General features: G+C 37.4%; 1 long non-coding RNA gene across 3 annotated transcripts in view; it reads left to right on the forward strand.

Moving 5' to 3' along the window:
* The window catches only part of LOC129033653 (uncharacterized), a 72,845-nt gene that overhangs the window by 20,020 nt on the left and 37,007 nt on the right, over positions 1 to 15,818 (forward strand). Inside the window, exon 1 of one of the 3 annotated variants that reach the window (XR_008501641.1) lies at positions 10,453 to 10,554. The exons of the other annotated variants lie outside the window; for them this stretch is intronic. This is a non-coding gene — a long non-coding RNA (uncharacterized LOC129033653). Of the gene's footprint in view, positions 1 to 10,452; positions 10,555 to 15,818 lie in introns of those variants that run through there. 3 annotated transcript variants of the gene reach the window in all.

Genomic DNA, 15,818 nt, shown 5'->3' on the forward strand with positions numbered 1-15,818 from the left:
CAGAGAAAATCCATTTGTAATATTATTTAGAGGATAATCACACCCTGACTTCTACAGAGTGTTGAGTAAATCAAACTACTGTTCTTTCTGGAAAAAACCTGCAGCTGAAACTGGGATTACGGTTAAAGAAACCCAGCTGGAGTTTGCCCCTAAGTGCCAGTGATAGTTTCTGTTTATGGTCTGTTTATCACACAACATGTTTTGCCAGGATGTGACTAGCTTTTTGTGAGTCTTTCATGACCGCACGCAGTATGCGATGCCATAAGTCTAAAATATGTACAAATAGCCGATTGATCCTGACCCCCTTGATTAACTGTCAGGTGTTTGCTAAAGTCAGTGATTTGCCCACACATAGCTCCTTGTTGGAAAAGCAGCCATTTGATTGATGTTATGTATGAATTATAATTTACAAATAAATTATTGAAAGCATATGAGGTCCAGTCAGATGAGGTCCACAGGGGGAAAAATACACATATGAGGGAATCCAGGGTTTGACTTTTCCATTTAACCAGTTTTTCATTTTAATATTTTAAACAGTTGCAGAGTTTAGCTACTAATGGTCCAGATTTTTGAAATTGGCATAAACGAGTTAGTTGTCCTTGGTCTTACTATTTCAGTTCAACATACATTATTTAACGTAGTATAAATAATTACAGCAATTATAATTAAGATTTATTGAGATTGTACCATTTATATTTACTATTTAAATATACCATTTATATTCATGATTTTATTTTACAGTTGACCCTTGAACAACATGGGTTTGAACTACGCAGGTCCACTTATAGGTGGATTTTTTTCAATAATTTGAAAAAAAAATTCAAAAAATTATTTCTAATAATTGAAATAATTTTTTCAATGTGTTAGAAAAATTTTTGGACATTTGTGACAATTTGAAAAAACAGATGAGCCAGGTAGCCTAGAAATACTGAAAAAATTAAGAGAAACTTAGGTATATCATGAATGCAGAACATATATGTAGATACTAGTCTATCATTTACTGTAAAATATACACAAATCTATTATAAAAATGTAAAATATAACATGCATACAAACATAGACTACATGGCACCATTTGTAGTTGAGAGAAATATAAACAAAAAAGATGCAGTATTAAATCGTAACTGCATAAAACTAACTGTAGTACATACTGTCTTGTAATTTTGTAGCCACCTCCTGCTGCTATTGCCATGAGCTCAAGTGTTGTGCATATCCACTTAAAATGTCATGTGATGCTAATCATCTCTGCAGGAGCAGTCAGTCTCTCCAGAAAATTGTGTATCACAGTAAAAAGTCATCTTCTGAGGTTCTCATGTATTTTTCATTGTGTTTAGTGCAATACTGTGTTTAGTGCAATACTTTCATTGTGTTCAGTGCGATACCTTGCGTAACACCATGGGACCCATGCAATGCTGGAAGTGCTCCCAAGAAGCAGAGAAAAGTCATGACATTAGAAGAAAAAGTTGAATTGCTTGATATGTATGGAGGTCTGCAGCTGCAGCTGCCTGCCATTTCAGACACAATTCATCTTATAAACTTATGGGGTTAATACATACCGATAAATGTATTTTCCTTATGATTTTTCTTAATCACATTTTTTTCTCTCGCTTACTTTATTGTAAGAATACTGTGTGTAATATATATAACATACAAAATATATGTTAATCACCTGTTCATGTTATTGGTAAGGTTTCCAGTCAACAGTAGGCTCTTAGTAGTTAAGTTTTGGCAGAGTCAAATGTTAAACTTGGATTTTCGACTGCACAGTGGGCTGGCACCCCTAACCCCTGCATCGTTCAAAGGCCAACTGTACTATTTTGGATAATGGGGAATAAAACAATTTATTATATGCTCTTCCACCTCTGGAAATTTATAGCATTGTTTTTACTTTTTTTTTTTTAAGAAAAAATCTTCCTGAAAAGTTATGCCTTTTAATTGTGGTATACATCCTGGCTATTTATAATATTTCATTGAGAAATTTTTGTTTCCTCTAATATTTTTGTTGTTTTTTTTGTTTGTTTCAAGTGAAATAACTAAATCTGACAATGTTAGTGTGGACTTAAAACAGATCCTTTGTATAATAAAGGGATCAATAATTTTATTTTAATCCACAGCAACTATTTGAGAATCTTTAAATAAAATTGATATTGGATGATGAGGATTTTAAAACAAGGGTTTTAGACTTAAGAAAAAGAAAGGTGATTTGTATTTATCCTGTCCTTTATTAAAATAAATTTGAAAATGTAGGAAATTAGTAGTAGTGGAAAACACTGACGGGTAAAAATAAGCCATTATCCTTTGGCCACCGTGGATTAGTTAAGGATACATATATGTATATGTTGAGTATCATTGTTTGATTTACAAAATGCTTTCACTTCATCTCCTATAATCTGTTTCTCCTATATCACTTTGGTATAGGTATTGCTTAATCCCTTTAAGAAATGAAGAAAAACCTTCAGAGAGGCTGAAAGGAGTTGCCCAAGGTCGTCTGAGTCCAAGTCCTATAATGCCTTACACAGTAATAAGAATGTCAACACGTTGGGCGATGAATATTTTTGACTGAGACCATAGTCAGTGTGGTGCACTGAGAGTCAATACACCCAAATTACACTATGCCATTGACTGCTTTGTTCTGGTTTGTGCCTGTTTCTAAGTAATAACGATTACTGAATTTAACAATAGTGGGAACAGAGTGATGAATGAAATGAACAAGTAAAGCAGTCCCAGCTCTCATGGAGGTTGCAATCTAGAAAGAGATACAGAGAGAAGAATAATTTCAGTGTGTTAAGTGCTAAAAGATAAAGAGCACATACTCTAGATTAGGGTATTATGTAAAGCTTCCCAGGAGAAAGGATACCTTAACTAAAACCTGGAGGATAAGTAAAAGTTAAGTGAACGCAGGAGGAGGTGGATGTTCTAAATAAAGGAATAGCAAGTGAAAAGACATGATGCAAAAGACAGCATCTGTTCCAGGACTTGGGAAGTACAGTGTTAATTATTATAGATTTACGTGTGTGTGTTGGGGCAGTGGCTTCAGTGAAGGAGGGAGTGATGAGAGAGGATAGAGAAGAAGAAGGAGCCAAAGGACTTTGTGAGTAGAAGTTTTGGGGAGTAGAGTACAAGAATGTTGGGAGCTTCAAAACGGCAAGTAGGAGGAACGACCATTAAGAGACTTTTGCAGAAGTCCAGGTAAGAAATGATCGTTGCTGAAAAGGCTAGTAACATTGTACATAAGATGGGGAATGAAAAGGTAAGATATTTGAAAAAATATATAGGAGTAGAATTAATGGGGGTTTGGTGGTTAGTTGGATGGAGGGAGAAGAGAAGGTGGTTCCTGAATTTCTGACTTGGCAATTGGCAGGATGGTACTACTGTTCACTGAGAGGAGAGACATAAAACAGGGGTACAAATCTGAAAGGAAGAATGTACAGGGGATGGTAACAAATTGAGTTTTAGACATGTTGAGTAAGAGGTACCTGTGAAACATCAAAAATATTAAGTAGGCTTTTGGCTTAGTGAGTTTGACAGTGACTTGGGAGATTTTAGTTGTAGACAGATATTGGGAGTCATTTGGTGTATAAGACTTGCTTCTGTCTCATTAGGATTGGGAGAATAGAAATATCAAGTATACTTTTAAGTTATTTTTGAATAAAGGTATTATGTTTAATTTGCATGACAAATCTATAAGAAACCTCTAGGACAGGGAAACATTATTGCACATAGAAGTGGCTAGTGGCTTGAAGCGTTGCCTAATATATAAAGACATCCAAATTTTTAAAAGGTGGAGTAGGTAGAGGGAAATTTTAACTTGTTTTTTTAAATATGGCAAGAATTGTCAGATTGGGTTAAAAAATTGACCCAACTCTGTATGCTTTCTGCAAGAAACCCACCTCAAATATAAAGACATAGATATATTAAAAGTAAAAGGACAGAGAAAGATATGCCATGCAAAGCACTAATCAAAAGAAAGATGAAGTGGCTATATTAGACAAAGTAGACTTTAGAATAAAGAATGTTACTAGGAAAAAAGAAGGACATTACATAATGAATAAGGGAGAAATTCATGAAGAATGCACAACAAGCATAGATATGAATGGACCTAACACAAAAAATTGAAAGAACCCAAGGTGAAATAGACAAATAATTTTAGTTGGAGATGTCAGTGCTCCTGCTTCAGTAATCCATAGAACTAGTAATCGGAAAATCAGTAGGGATATAGAAAACCTGAACAGCCCTGTCAACCAATTTGATTCAATTAAGTTTTAGAGAACTTGCCAACAACAGCAGAATACCATCCTTTCAAATGTATGTGGGAAATTTACCAAGTTAGATGATATTCTGAGACATAAAACCTTAACAAATGTAAAGAATTGAAATAATATAAAATATGTTCTCTAATCACAACAGAATTAAACTAGAAATTGATAATATCTGCATAATTCTCAAGTATTTGGAAATTAGACAACACACTTTTAAATAACTTGTAAGTCAAAGAGGAAGGCATAAGGAAATTAAAAACTTGAATGGACTGGCAATAAAAATATAACACATCAAAATGTATGAAACTAAGCTAAAGCAGTGCTTAAAAGGTAATAAATAGCATTAAATGCTTATATTATAAAACAAAGGCCTCCAATCAATGATGTAAGTCTCCACCTTAAAAAGTTTAAAAATAGAAGAGCAAATTAAATCCCAAACAAGCAGAAACTATAAAATAATAAAGAGCAGAAACAAAATTTTAAAAAAGATTCTAAAACCAAAAGCTGGTATTTGAAAGACAAAATGAATAAACCTCTAGCCAGACTTATCAGAAGGAAAAGTGGAGAAGACATAAGTTAATATCAAGAATGAAAAAGGTGCTATCACTATAGATCCTACAGACATTAAAATGATAAGAGAATATCATAAACAATTTTATGTATGTCAATAAATTTGATAAATCAAATGGACACATTTCTTGACAGACACTCAAAGCTTACCTAAGAGGTACTAGGCAATGTAAAAACTTTCCCACAGGAAAAATCTGATGGCTTCATTGGCAAATCCTTCAACATTTAAGGAAGAAGTAATACCATTTTTATACAGACTTTTTCAGACATAGAAAAAGGGAGGAAAGCTGGGCATGGTGGCTCACCCCTGTAATTCCAGCCTTTTGAGAGCCCAAGGCAGGAGGATCACTTGAGCTCTGGAGTTTGAGACCAGCGTGGGCAATGTATAGTGAGACTTCATCTCTACTAAAAATAAAAGAAAAAATAGCCGGGTGTGGTGGTGCATGCTTGTAGTCCCAGCTACTCAGCAGGCTGAGGCAGGAAGATCACTTGAGCCCAGGAGATAGAGGCTGCAGCAAGCTATGATTGTACACTGCACTCTGGCCTGGGTGGCAGAGTGAGACCCTATCTTGCAAAAACAAAAGAAAAAGGAGAGAAGACTTTTCAATTGTATGTGGCCTGCATTACCTGATATCAAAACCAGGCAAAGAATTTATAAGAAAACTACAAGCCAGTACCCCTCATGAATATAGACATAAAAATGTTAAACAAAATATTAGCAAATCTAGTATATAAAAAGAGTAGAAAATACATCATGACCAAATGAGCCTTACTGCAAGAATGCAAAGTTGTTTCGATATTCATAAATCAATCAATGCAATTTACCATATCAACAGACTAAAGAAGAAAAAAGGCATGTGATTATCTCAATAGATACAGAAAAAGCATTTTACAAAAATCTGTCGTTCGTTCCTGATAAAACTTTCAGAAAACAAGGAATAGAAGGAAATTTCCTCCACCTGATAAAGGGGATTTATGAAAACACCTAACATCGTACTTCATAAAGAAAGATTAAATGCTTTCCCCCAAAGATCAGAACAAAGCAAGAATGTTGGCATTCCCCACTCCTATTCAATATTGTCCAGGAGGTCCTAGCTAGTGTAATAAGGCAAGAAAATGAAATAGGCATACAGATTGGAAAGGAAGAAATAAAAATGCCTTCATTTGTAGATACCATGATTGTCTATGAAGAAAATCCAAATAATTTACAAAAAGCTACTGGATCTAGCTGGGTGTGGTGGCTCATGCCTGTAATCCCAGCACTTTGGGAGTCCAAGGCAGGCAGATCATGAGGTCAGGAGATCAAGACCATCCTGGCTAACATGGTGAAACCCTGTCTCTAATAAAAATTGAAAAAATTAGCTGGGCTTGGTGGTGGGCGCCTGTAGTCCCAGCTACTCCGGAGGCTGAGGCAGGAGAATGGCGTGAACCAAGGAGGCGGAGCTTGTAGTGAGCCGAGATTGTGCCACTGCACTCCAGCCTGGGTGACACAGCGAGACTCTTTTTTTTTTTTTTTTTTTTTAGACAATCTACTGGATCTAGTAGGTGAGTTTAGCAAGCCCACAGGATAGAAGGTCAATATATGAAAATGAACCATACTTTTTTATACTAACAGCAAACATTTTGAACGTGAAAACTTTTTAGAGTATATTTACAATAGCATCCAATTTACAAATACCTAGGAATAAATATAACAGAACATGTATGAGATTTGCATGCCAAAAACTGACATACATTGATGAGAGAAATCACGACCTAAACTAGTGGTAAAATGTACTCAATTCATGGATGAGGATTCTCAATATTGTCAAAATGTCAGTCTTCCAAAATCAACAGATATAATGCAATTGCAGTCACAATTTCAGCAGTCTTCTTTGTGGAAATTGACAGGCTATTTCTAAAATTTATATGGAGAAGTAAAGAACCTAGAATAGCCAAAACAATTTTGGAAAAGAAAACATTGGATCATCCACACTACCTGATTTCAAGACTTGCTATAAAGTTACAAAAATCAAGACAAAATGATTTTTAAAATTTTATGGTTAAAAAAGTGAGCTCTACCCTCAACAAATTTTTAAGTGTACAGTATTGTTAACTATGAGCACAAAGTTATACAGCAGATCTCTACAATTTTTTCATCTTGTGTGACTGAAACTATACACCCACTGAATAGCAACTCCCCTTTTTCCCCTACCTGCAGCCCTTGGCAACCACTATTCTACTTTCTGCTTCCATGAGTTTGACTATTTTATGTAATTTATGTAAGAAGAATCATGCAATATTTTTCCTTCTGTGACTAGCTTATTTCACTTAGCATAATGTCCTCAAGGTTCATCCATGTTGTAGCATGTGACAGGATTTTCTTCCTTTTTAAGCCTGAATAATATTCCATTATATACACACATCACCTTTTCTTTATTCATCCACCAGTGGATATTAAGGTTGTTTCTACCTCCTGGCTGTTGTGAACAGTGCTACAGTTAACATGAGAATGCAGATATCTTATTTTAATTCTTTTAGATAAATACCCAGAAATGAGATTGCTAGATCATATAGTAGCTCTATTTTTAATTTTTTAGGAAAATTATGCTATGCTCCATAGCAGCTGTATCATTTTACATTTCCACCAACAGGGCACAAGCGCTCTCATTTCTCTACATCCCCACCAACACTTGTTATATCCTGGGTTTTGTTATTGTTGTTGCTTTCAAAAAATAGCCATCCTAAGAGATGCGAGGTGATATCTCATGTGGTTTTGATTTGTATTTCCATGACGATTAGCAATGTTGAACATCTTTTCATATACCCGTTGGCCATTTGTATGAATTCTTTGGAAAAATGTCTATTCAAGTCTTTTGCCCATTAAAATTTTTTTTTAAGTTTTTATTTTTTGAGACAGGGTCTTGTTCTGTCACCCAGCCTGTTGTGCAGTGGCACAGTCACAGCTCACTGCAGCCTTGACCTGCTGGGCTCAAGTGATCCTCCCATGTCAGCCTCCCAAGTAGCTGGGACTACAGGTGCATGCTCCTGCGCCTGACTAATTTTTGTGTTTTTTTTGTAGAGACTGAGTTTTGCTATGTTGCCCAGGCAAATCTGGAACTCCTGGACTCAAATCCTCCTGCTTTGGCCTCCCAGGGTGCTGGGATTGTCGGCATGAACCACTGCACCTGCTTTTGCTCATTTTAAATTATGTTATTTTTGTTTGGTTGGTTCTTTTGCTATTGCATTATAGGAGCTCCTTATATATTTTGAATATTAACCTCTCATCAGATTTTTTGGTTTACAAATATTTTCTCCCATTCTGTAGGTTGCCTTTTCACTGTGTTGATTATTTTCTTTGGTGTACAGAGGCTTTTTAGTTTGATGCAGTACCACTTGTTTATTTTTGCATTCGTTGCCTGTGTTTTTGGTGTCTTATTCAATAAGTCATTGCCGTGACCAATGCCATGAAGGTTTCCTGTTTCTAGAAGTTTTATAGTTTCAGGTATTACATTTAGGTCTTTAATCCATTTTGAGTTGGTTTTTTCTTTTCTTTTTTTCTTTTTTCTTTTTTTTGAGACAGGGTCTCACTCTGTCATCCAGGCTAGAATACAGTGGTGCAGTCATAGCCCACGGCAACCTCAAACTCCCTTGCTCAATATATATTTTTTTTTTTGTAGAGATGGAGTCTTGCTATATTGCCCAGGCTGGTGAGTTGATTTTTGTGTGTGGTACAAGATAAGCGTCCAGTTTTATTCTTCTGCATGTGACTATCCAGTTTTCCCAATACCATTTGTTAAAGAGACTATCCTTTCCCCATTGTTTATTCTTGTCACTTTTTTTAAATACCAGTTGACTATACGTTCAGTTGATGAAAGGATAGACATATAGGTCCATGGAACAGCATTGAGTCCAGAAATAGACCCACACCAACATGGTCAATTGATATTTTTGACTAAGGTGCCAATTAACTCATTGGAGAAAGGATAGTCTTCACACAGAATGGTGCTGGAGGAGTTAGGTGTCCATATTTTTTTGATACATACCTTGTACCTCTATAAAAATTAAGTAAAAATGTATCATAGGCCAAAATGTAAAACCTAAAATTATAACACTGCTAGAACTTCCTGGCCCATTATGGTGGCCACATGTGGCTATTTAAATTTAGACTAATTAAAACAAAATAAAATTTAAAAATTCAGCTCCTCAGTTGTTGCAGCAACATATCAAGTTCTCAGAAGTCACATCTGGCTAGCTATACCCAGTGTATTGGTGAGCACAGATTATAGAACATTTCTGCCATACCAGAAAGTTATATTGTACAATGCTGTTCTAGAAGAAAACAGGAGAAAATCTTTGGAATCTTAGGCAAAGATTTCCTAGGAGGCAATATGAACCATAGAAGCAAAATAATTGATAAATTGGGTTTCATCAAAATTAAAACCTTCGGTCTTCAAAAAGCTCTGCTGGCCAGGTGTGGTGGCTCATACCTGTAATCCCAGCACTTTGGGAGGCCAAAGTGGGAGGATTGTTTGAGCCCAAGAGTTTGAGATTAGTCTGGGCAACACAGGGAGACTCATCTAAAAAAAAAAAAAACAAAAAACAAAAACAAAAAAACAAACAAAAACAACCTTTGCTAAGAAAATGACAAGCCACAGATGAGGGAAAAAAAAAATTGCAAAACATATATTTAGTACAGAACCGGCAACCAGAGTATAAAAAGCATAAGTTTCAAAATTTAAAATTTAATAACATAATCATAGTCTGAGAAGTCCTAAACATTTTAATAACAAAAGAAAGTAAAAAGTGGGCAAAAAAATTTGTACAGACACTTCATCAAAGAAATATGGATGGCATATTATTTAATTTTTCTAATCTTTTTTCTTTTTTTGGCTCTATTACATTAGTAACTTACAACTTTTCTAACCTTATACAGGTATGCATCCATTTTTTAAAAATCAATAAAGGTATCTGGTTGAGAAGTTTATGATCTACTTTTATTTTCTTTGTACCTCACTGGATCTTACTTTTTAAGTGCAAATCCTAGCAAATAAAACATGAGGAAGAAAGTCTCTAATTGGGGGTGCGTGTGTGTGTGTGTGTGTATGTGTGTGTGTCTAAAAAAGCAAACAACTTTTTATAGTTGTTTCTGGTTGTCCAAGAATACCAATAGTGTATGTAAAAGGAAGCAACAGGCTCTTGGGCAATCATTTATAGCTTTATCAGTGTATACGATCATGTTAATGAACTGACTTGTTCAGCCTGTTTGGACCATGAGAAAATGTGACCTTCCTAATTGTATTCAAATCCGTCAGAGTTGAAAAGAAATATGTGATTTGTTTTTCTTGTCTTTAACCTGTCTAGATTTTGCCTAAGCAGATGTGGTAGGCAGAATAGCGGCCCCCTTAAAGATGTTCATGTCCTAATCCCCAAACCCTGTGAATATGTTGCCTTACATGGCAAAGGGGAGATTGCAGATGTGATAAAGGATTTTGAGATGGGGGGATTTCCTGGATTATGCAGGTTGGACCAATGGAATCACAAGTGTCCTAATAAATGAAAGAGGAAGGCAGGAGAGTCAGAGTCAGAATGATACAATGTGTAAACGGCTCAACTGGCCATTCCTCTCTTTGAAGATGGGGTCAGGCCACAAGCCAAGGAATGGAGACAGCCTCTTGAACCTGAAAAAGGCAAGAAAATGGATTCTTCCCTAGTACCTTCAGAAGGAATGTGGACAAGCAGAACTGTAAGATAATACATTTTTGTGTTGTTGTTTTACGCCTTTAAGTTTTTGGTAATTTGTTACAGCAACAGTGGGAAACTAGTGCAGCATACCTACAGGACTGTTCCATTTGTAAGTTCTAAAACACAGGCAACTGATTATTTTTATTTAAATCAGGAGCACAAATCATTTTAAGTTTCACTGCCAGTGCTACCTCGCTCTCTAGTGAGCAGGTTTTTGACCCTTGCCCTCCTGCCCAACTCTGTGAAATACTTAGTTCAAAAAGTGTGCACACTGAATGTGCTAAAAAGGGTAAAGGTACCGTGAGTCAACCCAAACATTAGCAGTCCTGGGTGTGTGGGCTGTGGGCCACCTGCACACAATCGCCATTGTATGTTTGTACCACCATTTGTTTATTCATTTACTAGTTGATGGACATTTGGTTTGTTTCCAGTTTGAGGTGATATTAATAAACCTGTTTATAATTTGCATACAGGTTTTTTGTATAGACATATATTTTCATTTCTTTTGGATTAATACTTGGTAGTAGGATTTCTGGATTTTTTAGTAGGTGTGTTTATTTTTTTTTAACTTCACTTGTTTTTCAAAGTGGTTGTACTGTACTCTACCCATAAGTATGAGAATTTATATTAGTCCATTCTCACATTGCCATAAAAAAAAAGCCTGAGACTGGGTAATTTATAGAAAAAAAGGTTTAATTGGCTCACGGTTCTGCAGTCTGTACAGGAAGCATGGTGTCATCTGCTCTGCTTCTGGGCCTTGAAGCCTCAGGAAACTTAGTCATGGCAGAAGGAAAACAGTGGGCCAGCACTTCAAATGGCTGGAGTGGAAGGAAGAGAGGGTGCAGGAGGTGCTACACACTTTTAAACAACCAGATCTCATGAGAACTCACTATACAGTATCAAGGAGGGATGGTGCTAAACCATTCATGAGAACTCTGCCCCCATGATCCAGTCATCTCCCACCAGGCCCCACCTTCAACAATAGGGATTATAGTTCTACATGAGATTTAGGTGGGGACACAGATCCAAAGCATGTCAGAGTTTCAGTTTAAAATACTATAGAATGGTACAAAAAGAGCTATGAAAGACTTCCATCCACCCCTAAGTCCTTTGGCCCATTATGAAATTTCTAGTATTAGCAGAAATACTAAAATTTGTTAAATCTGGTTGGGAGACTCTAACTCAAGTGATTTACATATGGTTTATGTATAAATGAACCATAATTATTTGTTATTCAAAATGGCCATAATTTCTTTAGGCTACTTAAATGTGCTCTGTCTCTTCAGGTGTGATGAGAACTGCCATAATACTACCTGGATTGTTGAGGGATTATCTTTTAGCATTGTTAGATAAGGGAGTTGGGTGGAGAGAGGAGTATGAAAGTATATGTGGGTCTGAATTTGCACATTCATAGAGACCATGCTAAATCACAGCTTTGTTATAAGAATTGAAAGAAGGAGGAAGAGACAGATTGGGATCCCCTGGTTAGAGGGAGCAAATTGGAGAATGTTGTGAAGCAGGGTTACTGGAGCCAGAGGCATTATGATTAATGGTTAGTTTATAGGATTGAATGGTCAGTTAGCAGCAAAAAGAGTAGTGACTGCCTGATGTTCAGTTCTATATGCACCTTCTTTTTGGGCCACTGCTAGATATTCGTTCCTTAATGAAAGACTCCTCCTCGTCCTTGGCTCCAAAACAAGCAGATTAAGTGAAGTTTCAAAAATAATCTTTTTTTACCCTTCTAAGGCATTGACCCTCTTTGTTTGGGAGGAATTGTGCTAGGTACTAACAATACAGAAATGAACTAGTTGCAGCTTTTGCCTTTAAGAACTCTGACTTTTCTTTGCATCTCTTAGAACTCTGGTACCTTATACATCTCCCCCAGGCAAGGTGGGACACAGGAACATAGCTGGATGGCACCTTGCATAGTGAATATACATGAGGTCAGATGATCTGGCTTTGAATCCCAGGTCTGATGTTCTGGTTTGGTCAAATCACTTAAACTTTCTTTTTTTTTTTTTTTTTGAGATGGAATTTTGCTCTTGTTGCCCAGGCTGGAGTGCAATGGCATGATCTCGGCTCACCATAACCTCCGCCCCCGGGTTCAAGCGATTCTCCTGTCTCAGCCTCCCGAGTAGCTGGGATTACAGGCACGTAATCTTGTAATCCTGGCTAATTTTGTATTTTTAGTAGAGACAGCGTTTCTCCATGTTGGTCAGGCTGGTCTCGAACTCCTAACCTCAGGTGATCCACCCACCTCGGCCTCCCAAAGTGCTGGGATTATAGGCATAAGCCACTGCACCCGGCCCAAATCACTTCAACTTTCTAAAGACATTTCTTGTTCTGTAAAATAGGGATGTATCAGAAAAAATGCTATTTTAGCAGCCAGTTTGCCCTGCAAGTGGAAGCTAAGGATGACAGAATTATAGCCTTTTTTGGCCAAGGTAAAGGCCTAATCTAGAGAGGAATGACTGGGAACTGAGGGCTAAAATTGCTCTGCGTGGTAAAGAAACAAGAATTTTTGGTTTTCACTTGAGGCTGGAAGGAAGGTTTTTTTTGCTGTTGTTGTTTTGTTTTGCTTTTGTTTGTTTAGGCAAGTGGGAAAGAAAAAGTAGATGCCTGCCTGCCAACAGGCTGAGAAGAGAAGTTGCTCCTACCATGAGTGAAAAGGAAGGGGGAGGGAGCTTTAATGACTAATTCTCAATTTTAAATTGTTTCCTATTCCTTATTGTAATCTTCTTCCACTAAAGATCGTTCTTCACAAAGCCCAGATGATAGTGGTGCTTTGGGGACAGGAAGGAGAGAGAGCTGTGTCCACACTAGTGAAACAAAGAGAGGGGAGATGATGAGAAGGAACAGATAATTGGGTTGGAATCAGGATTTAGGATGAAACAGTGACAAGGGATCATGAAGAAGGTGTAAACACCCTCCTTAGAATGGTTACTTGCTGAACTTGGGTCTGCCCACCCAGAGCAGCAAAGCCACACACTGACATCGGGATTGCAGGGAGAGAAAGTGAGGCATTTATTGCAGGGCACCAAGCAAGGAGGATCAGGGAGCTCATGCTTAAGACCTGAACTCCCAGATGGCTTACACAGGTAAGGGTTTTTAAAGGCAGCGTGGCAGAGGTTATAGGCAAAGTCATAAATCAATACATGAGGCTACATATTGGTTTAATCTAAAAAGGTGGGGTATCTCAAAGTGGAGTAGGAGTAGAAGGGTACAGCCCATAGATCATAGGTGGATTCAGAGATATTTGCTAATGTGCAATTGTTTAAGGAGGTGAAGCTTTGTAGAAAAATTCGAGGTCAGCAGAAAAGAATGTTAGCTCTGGCCTGTGGGCAATAACTTCCTCCAGGCCCTTCAAGAAGAAATTTAGAACAAAGAACAGTGGTCAGAGTTCCGTCCTCAGTTCCCCCTTATCTGAGGTTTACCTGCCAGCTGACAGCATTTTTCCTTTGGTAGTGGTCTGGGTTTTTGAAAAACAACTCAAGGACATATGTTAAGATACTATCTATAGTTTCTTTAGGGAACCAAACATCTCATGACTTCCTTGGCTATTGTTTTAAGCTACTATTACCTTATTTTATTTTATTTATTTTATTTTATTTTATTTATTTTATTTATTTTATTTTATTTTATGTTATGTTATGTTATGTTATTTTTGAGACAGTGTCTCACTCTGTTGCCCAGGTTGGAGTGCAGTGGTGTGATCTTGGCTCACTGCAGCCTCGACCTCCCTGGGCTCAGGAGATCCTCCTACTTCAGCCTCCTGAGTAGCTGGGACTACGGGTGTGTGCCACCACGCCTGGCTAATTTTTGTATTTTTTGTAGAGATGGAGTTTTGCCATGTTGCCCAGACTGGTCTTGAACTCCTAGGCTCAAGCAGTCTACCTGCCTCAGCCTCCCAAATCATGAGCCACTGCGCTGAGGCTGCTATTATATTACTTTATTGCTTAACAAGTTGCTTATTTACTTCTCAGGGCTAGCTAGGTGCCTGGAATTGCCCTTGAAGGAATTCAAGATTTTCCTTTATTTTCATGCTCGGGTTGCGGAGGGGCTCACGGGCCCCCAAGGTGAGGTCTCTGCTCCTTCTCAGGATGCTTCTCAGAAAGAAATTAAGGAGGCTCTGGGTCTTCTGTAGGTAGTGAGATGTGGTGTAGAATTTGTATTTGAATGTTAAATTAAAGATAGTACAACTTGGGACCATTCAGACGTCAGGGATAATATCTACTTGACAAGACTGGGAGGTTTAAATGAGAATGTAAGTGAAGGCACTTCAGAAACTAAGGAAATATATTGTCATTCCTAAGATAAAACGTTTTTTCTGTAGATATTTATTTTATTTATTTATTTAGAGATGGAATCTCACTCTGTCGCCTAGGCAGGAGTATAGGGGCACAATCTTGGCTCACTGCAACCTCCGCCTCCTGAGTTCAAGTGATTCTCAGCCTCCTGAGTAGCTGGGACTAAAGGCGTGCGCCACCACACCTGCCTAATTTTTGTATTTTTAGTAGAGACGGAGTTTCGTCATGTTAGCCAGGCTGGTCTTGAACTCCTGTTCTCAGGTGATCCATCCACTTTGGCCTCCCAAAGTGTTGAGATTACAGGCGTTAGCCATTGTGCCCGGCCCAAGATTTATTTTAAAAAAAGAAGTCAGATTTGAATCCAGCACTGCTAAAAAAATATGAGAATAGTTATCTGGAAGTCATAAGCTGTGTGAGAGGTTTCTTTATGAATTTATTCAGTTCAAACTGATAGTTAAAACATAATTTGGATAGAAAGATAAAAGTTTTTAAAATGACTGGATGTGGCCCAAATATGTCATGTTAAGACATGTAGATTTAGGATCCCACAGTAATAACATCAGACCCATTTAGTGGGAACAGAAAGAAGCTTTTGGTCATGCAATAGTTAGCTGAGATTGTGGATAGGTATGAAAAAAAGGAAATGGTTATGTTGCAAAGGAATGGGAAGTAACATATCAGGTATGTGCCAGACTCTTGGTATAGATTATCTTTCTTGATGCCCATTACTGCCCAAAGAAGTACGTGGTAGCATCTCTACTCTTGAGAAGGGGGGAACTGCACATTAAAATCATTAGTAACTTGCTCCAAGTTATAACATTTCAGTGACAGAAATGGTATTAGAATTCTTATCCACCTCAAGGCCCATGTTCTTTCCATTCCACCATGTTGCCATGTGGACTCTGACATAGACCTAACACCTAAGCCTTGTGTGGTTCAGGTCTCCTTGTCCCAGTTT

The sequence above is a fragment of the Pongo pygmaeus genome, chromosome 2 (assembly GCF_028885625.2).
Source record: "Pongo pygmaeus isolate AG05252 chromosome 2, NHGRI_mPonPyg2-v2.0_pri, whole genome shotgun sequence".
Classification (NCBI taxonomy): Eukaryota; Metazoa; Chordata; class Mammalia; order Primates; family Hominidae; genus Pongo; species Pongo pygmaeus.